A 7,667-nucleotide genomic window follows, 5' to 3' on the forward strand; every position below is an offset into this window, starting at 1 on the left:
AAAATGCTAAAAGTTTGCAGAATTGTAATAAATGATGAATATGAATTACTGGTCTGTGATAGTGTATTAATTTGTAGGGAAAAAAAACCTGTTGCCTAAGGTGGAATCGAACCCACGACGTTTGGGTCGCAGACCCGTGTCATTACCAACTGCGCCACTGGGAAAGAGAGCGGGCGCCTTGAAAAACAGGGTGATGAGCAGTCAGAATTAGATCGCGGTGAGAGGCAAAAAGCGCCGTTTTTTGGAGTTACAAAACGTTGTGTAACTCAAAAACTAGGTGGACTAGAAGCATAATTCTTGTACTGGCTGAATCAGCGGACTTTGGTGTACTTTGACCGCAATTTTTTCATTGCTCTCTGTACATCTGTCGCTGAGATATGACGAGAGAAAAAAACGGCAGACCTCAGATATGATTGGCTGGCTGGGAAGCAGTGCAGGATTTTTGCAGTCTATTTCTCATAGTGAGGACTCCCCTCAAACAAATGACCATAATTTCCTAACCGTAGGGGCTAGAACGGTCATTCTTACACCGTTTTGTTCAGAAGAGATTGGGGAATCTTCAAGTGTTGACAATTTATCATTAAAATATGAATCTTTAGAGATATATGACATGGATGACTTGTTGACTTAGAAGCCACGAATTCCCCAATATGCAAATTTGAATGCCTCAGCCCACATATATGATTGGCTGGCTGGGAAGCCGTGCAGGCCCTGATTTGTGGATTTGAATTCCTCAGCCCTCAGATATGATTGGCTGGCTTAGAAGCCATGAAGGCCCCAATATGCAAATTTGAATGCCTCAGCCCACATATATGATTGGCTGGCTGGGAAGCCATGGAGGCCCCAATATGCAAATTTGAATGCCTCAGCCCACATATATGATTGGCTGGGAAGCCTGATTTGAAAATTTGAATGTCTCAGTCCTCACAGAGGATTGGCTGCCTGGGGACCTGGCAGAAATATATAGAAATAGTATGATTAAGCATAAATACTACATTTAGTAGAAATACTATGTTTTAGCACAAATACTATAAAAAGAAGAAATACTATAATTTAGCAGAAATACTATATTAAGCACAAATCCTATAAAAAGCAGAAATACTATATTAAGCAATATAAATATCTTATAAAAATCCTATAAAAAGCAAAAATACTGTACTATGATTTGGTAGAAAAATTATAATTAATCAGAAATACTATATTTGGCACAAATCTTATAAAATAGCAGAAATAGTATGATTTAGCACAATAGTAATAACTTAAACAGAAAAATTGGAAAAGCAAAATGGACAGCTGAAAAAATGCTGAACATGCTGAGGGTCCCTCAAATATACTTGCTAAATGAAAAAAATCAGCAAAAAAATATATAACAGCCACACAATCACAAAAAATTGTCACATAAGGAAACACACATGCACAGAGAGACACACACACAAGATCCAATTCAGTCAACCAGTCTAAATATATTGAATTTGAATCTTACAATGAGATCATCCAATAAAAAGGCTTTCTCTCTCTCTCTCTCTCTCTCTCTCTCTCTCTCTGTCACACACACACACACACACACACACACACACACACACACACACACACACACACACACACACACAAGATCCAATTCAGTCAACCAGTCTAAATATATTGAATTTGAATCTTACAATGAGATCATCCAATAAAAAGGCTTTCTCTCTCTCTCTCTCTCTCTCTCTCTCTCTCTCTCTCTCTGTCACACACACACACACACACACACACACACACACACACACACACACACAAGATCCAATTCAGTCAACCAGTCTAAATATATTGAATTTGAATCTTACAATGAGATCATCCCATAAAAAGGCTTTCTCTCTCTCTCTCTCTCTGTCACACACACACACACACACACACACACACACACACACACACACACACACACACTCACTCACTCACTCACACACACACAGAGGGAGAGAGAAGCAAGTTTCTAACTCAGTCAGGCAGCCTAGGAGCTGCTAAATTTGAATCCACCAATCAGAGAGGCTGTGCACTTTTTCCCGCCAAAACAGGTGCACGCAGCACAGAGAGACACACAGGATTTTTGCAGTCTATTTCTCATAGTGAAGACTCCCCTCAAACAAATGACCATAATTTCCTAACCGTAGGGGCTAGAACGGTCATTCTTACACCGTTTTGTTCAGAAGAGATTGGGGAATCTTCCAGTGTTGACAATTTATCATTAAAATATGAATTTTTAGAGATATATGACATGGTTGACTTCTTGACTTAGAAGCCACAAATTCCCCAATATGCAAATTTGAATGCCTCAGCCCACATATATGATTGGCTGGCTGGGAAGCCGTGCAGGCCCTGATTTGTGGATTTGAATTCCTCAGCCCTCAGATATGATTAGCTGGCTTAGAAGCCATGAAGGCCCCAATATGCAAATTTGAATGCCTCAGCCCACATATATGATTGGCTGGAAAGCCTGATTTGAAAATTTGAATGTCTCAGTCCTCACAGAGGATTGGCTGCCTGGGGACCTGGCAGAAATATATAGAAATAGTATGATTAAGCATAAATACTACATTTAGTAGAAATACTATGTTTTAGCACAAATACTATAAAAAGAAGAAATACTATAATTTAGCAGAAATACTATATTAAGCACAAATCCTATAAAAAGCAGAAATACTATATTAAGCAATATAAATATCCTATAAAAATCCTATAAAAAGCAAAAATACTGTACTATGATTTGGTAGAAAAATTATAATTAATCAGAAATACTATATTTGGCACAAATCTTATAAAATAGCAGAAATAGTATGATTTAGCACAATAGTAATAACTTAAACAGAAAAATTGGAAAAGCAAAATGGACAGCTGAAAAAATGCTGAACATGCTGAGGGTCCCTCAAATATACTTGCTAAATGAAAAACATCAGCAAAAAAATATATAACAGCCACACAATCACAAAAAATTGTCACATAAGGAAACACACATGCACAGAGAGACACACACACAAGATCCAATTCAGTCAACCAGTCTAAATATATTGAATTTGAATCTTACAATGAGATCATCCCATAAAAAGGCTCTCTCTCTCTCTCTCTCTCTCTCTCTCTCTGTAGCACACACACACACACACACACACACACACACTCACACACACACACACACACACACACACTCACACACACACACACACATGGAGAGAGAAGCAAGTTTTCAGTCAAGCAGCCTGGGAGCTGCTGAATTTGAATCCACCAATCAGAGAGGCTGTGCACTTTTTCCCGCCAAAACAGGTGCACGCAGCACAGAGAGACAGGATTTTTGCAGTCTATTTCTCATAATGACGACTCCCCTCAAACAAATGACCATAATTTCCTAACCGTAGGGGCTAGAACGGTCATTCTTACACCGTTTTGTTCAGAAGAGATGGGGCAATCTTCAAGTGTTGACAATTTATCATTAAAATATGAATTATTAAAGATATTTGACTTGTAATGCACCATAACTGAGTAGAGCCGAAGCAAAAACTGCCTTGACCTGCCCTCAAACAACGCTTTGTAACTCGAAATCTATTTGGAGTATCGATATCATTCTTTCACCGTAAGAGACAGCAGGCTTTGGTGAACAGTCATGGAAATTTTCAGGTCTCTGTGGAAATCCAAAAAAAAGATATGACGAGAGAAAAAAGTGGTTCATTTCCAGAGTTTGAAATCTGAAGAAATCTGAGCGAAGGACGAATTTCCTACCCTCAAACAAGTCCAACTCATCTCAGAACGGTAATAGGTGAGAAAATAATTCTTGAATTGTGAGCGTCAGGAGTGTCTGAAGATATACGGGGACAAGCCTCATGTTTGAACTTCGATTCGTTAAGGAGATATGACGATTCGAATATGCCTCTCATTACAGAAATCAAGCGGTGATTTTGAACAAACTCTCCATTGACTTTCTATGGAGAGTTTTGAGACCTTGTGTTGGTCTGAGGAGATTTGCCAAAATTTTATAAATCCCACAACAATGATAGTGACATTTTCTGAAAGCCAGCAAAAATACCTACGTTTTGATGTATAATTTGTGGAAGTTGAGTGAAAATTGAGCAAGTAGCAAGAAGTTGTTCGGACATGAAGAGAAGACTGCGAAACCCTCAGTGGCACACTGGAAGCCAAGAGCATAGCAACCATAACAACGCATGTATTTTGTGAAAAATCAAAAAGATGAAACTCAAAACTTGAAGAGGGATAAGATGAAAACGGTAACAGATATGAAAAAGCTGAATCATACATGAATAGCCCAATAATTTGTGAACATTTTAAAATTTGAATGGTTGTTCTAGGCGAAAGTATGAGGAAGTAGTTAAGTTTCAAAAACGAGCAAGTTTTAGCAGAATTGCAGAAGTTTCCCATTCATTTCAATGGGACAAATTAAAGGAAAAAAGCTTAATATTTTAAAAAGTATAATAGCAGAAAATACCAAAAGTCATAGCAGTCATTAGCAGAAATAGCAGAATAGTTTAAAATTTGAATGGTGAAAATCGGACAAAAATTGTGGAAGTAGTTAATCGGCGAAATACGGAGCAACTAGAAGAATAATAATAAAGTATAAAGTATAAAGTATAAAGTATAAAGAATAAAGAGAAACAGGAACTCAATAGTGTGGATGCCTTAAAGCATCCACACAATAAAGAGAAACAGGAACTCAATAGTGTGGATGCCTTAAAGCATCCACACAACTAGAAAAATTTGCATTTCCTGCGAAAATGCAGTGTGGATGCTTTAAAGCTGAAGCTGTCAGCAAAAACTAGCTGAAAAGGCTGAAAAGTTGCAGAAATTGTAAAAACTTTGCAGAAGCAAAGGAACTTTGCTAAAATGGAATAACTCAGCAGACCTGCAATATCTTAGAGGAAACATAATACTTGGCAGAAATGCAATAGCATAGCAGAACTTAGCAGAAATATTGTAACTTACCAGAAACATGATAACTTCTCAAAAATACAAGAATTTAGGATAAATAGTATAAGATAACAGAAAGAATATATTTAGCCAAAAATACTTAAACATTACAGAAACACTATGATTTAGAAAAATAGTACAACATAGCAGAAATACTTTGATTTACCAGAGACACTGTGATGAACTATGAATATTGTAATTTTAAATTAATACTATGTTTTAGCACAAATACTCTGGTTTAGCACAAATAGTATAACATAGCAGAAATACAATTATATAGCAGAAATGCTATATTTAGAAAGAAAAATATAATATAGTAGAAATACTTTGATTTAGCTTAGATACTACAATATAGCATAATAACAATGATTTAGAACAAATACTATGATTGAGCAGAATAGTAATAACTGAAGTAGAAATATTGGAAAAGTAAAATGGCAAGATGAAAAAAAAAAACAACATGGTTAAGTTCCCTCAAAACTAATTGTTGTTCACCTGTGAAAAAAAAAATAAAGAAATAAAAATAAATTAAAAAACAAGAAGGAACAGCCAACAGATACACATAAAATCAAATATGTATACACAAATGCACAGAGAGAGAGACACACAGAGGGTCTATGCCAGTCAACCAGTCTGAATATATTATATGTTTTTCCAACAATGAGATGCTGCCCTAAAGTGGGTCTCTCTCTCTCTCTCTCTCTCTCTCTCTGTTACACACACACACACACACACAGGGTGAGAGAAGTAAGTTTCTAGCTCAGTCAAGCAGCTTGGGAGCTGCTGAATTTGAATCCACCAATCAGAGAGCCTGTGCACTTTTTCCCACCAAAACAGGTGCACGCAGCACAGAGAGACACAGGATTTTTGCAGTCTATTTCTCATAGTGACGACTCCCCTCAAACAAATGACCATAATTTCCTAACCGTAGGGGCTAGAACGGTCATTCTTACACCGTTTTGTTCAGAAGAGATGGGGGAATCTTCCAGTGTTGACAATTTATCATTAAAATATGAATTTTTAGAGATATATGACATGGATGACTTGTTGACTTAGAAGCCACGAATTCCCCAATATGCAAATTTGAATGCCTCAGCCCACATATATGATTGGCTGGCTGGGAAGCCGTGCAGGCCCTGATTTGAAAATTTGAATGTCTCAGTCCTCACAGAGGATTGGCTGCCTGGGGACCTGGCAGAAATATATAGAAATAGTATGATTAAGCATAAATACTACATTTAGTAGAAATACTATGTTTTAGCACAAATACTATAAAAAGAAGAAATACTATAATTTAGCAGAAACACTATATTAAGCACAAATACTATAAAAAGCAGAAATACTATATTAAGCAATATAAATATCCTATAAAAATCCTATAAAAAGCAAAAATACTGTACTATGATTTGGTAGAAAAACTATAATTAATCAGAAATACTATATTTGGCACAAATCTTATAAAATAGCAGAAATAGTATGATTTAGCACAATAGTAATAACAAACAGAAAAATTGGAAAAGCAAAATGGACAGCTGAAAAAATGCTGAACATGCTGAGGGTCCCTCAAATATACTTGTTAAATCAAAAAAATATATAACAGCCACACAATCACAAATATGTACACATAAGGAAACACACATGCACAGAGAGAGACACACACAAGATCCAATTCAGTCAACCAGTCTAAATATATTGAATTTGAATCTTACAATGAGATCATCCCATAAAAAGGCTTTCTCTCTCTCTCTCTGTCACACACACACAGGGTGAGAGAAGTAAGTTTCTAGGTCAAAGCCTGGGAGCTGCTGAGTTTGAATCCACCAATCAGAGAGGCTGTGTACTTTTTCCCGCCAAAACAGGTGCACGCAGCACAGAGAGACACAGGATTTTTGCAGTTTATTTCTCATAATGACGACTCCCCTCAAACAAATGACCATAATTTCCTAACCGTAGGGGCTAGAACGGTCATTCTTACACCGTTTTGTTCAGAAGAGATGGGGGAATCTTCCAGTGTTGACAATTTATCATTAAAATATGAATTATTAAAGATATTCGACTTCTAATGCACCATAACTGAGTAGAGGCGAAGCAAAAACTGCCTTGACCTGCCCTCAAACAACGCTTTGTAACTCTAAACCTATTTGGAGTATCGATATCATTCTTTCACCGTAAGAGACAGCAGGCTTTGGTGAACAGTCATGGAAATTTTCAGGTCTCTGTGGAAATCCATCAAAAAGATATGACGAGAGAAAAAAGTGGTTCATTTCCAGAGTTTGAAATCTGAAGAAATCTGAAGAAATCTGAGCGAAGGACGAATTTCCTACCCTCAAACAAGTCTAACTCATTTCAGAACGGTAATAGGTGAGAAAATAATTCTTGAATTGTGAGCGTCAGGAGTGTCTGAAGATATACTGGGACAAGCCTTATGTCTTAACTTCACTTCGTTAAGGAGATATGACGATTCGAATATGCCTCTCATTACAGAAATCAAGTGGTGATTTTGAACAAGCTCTCCATTGACTTTCTATGGAGAGTTTTGCGACTTTGTGTTGGTCTGAGGAGATTTGCCAAAATTCTATAAATCCCACAACAATGATAGTGACATTTTCGGAAAGCCAGCAAAAATACCTACGTTTTGATGTATAATTTGTGGAAGTTGAGTGAAAATTGAACAAGTAGCAAGAAGTTGTTCGGACATGAAGAGAAGACTGCAAAACCTTCAG

This window comes from Perissodus microlepis, chromosome 19 (assembly GCF_051167445.1).
Source record: "Perissodus microlepis isolate ML-2025 ecotype Zambia chromosome 19, ASM5116744v1, whole genome shotgun sequence".
Classification (NCBI taxonomy): Eukaryota; Metazoa; Chordata; class Actinopteri; order Cichliformes; family Cichlidae; genus Perissodus; species Perissodus microlepis.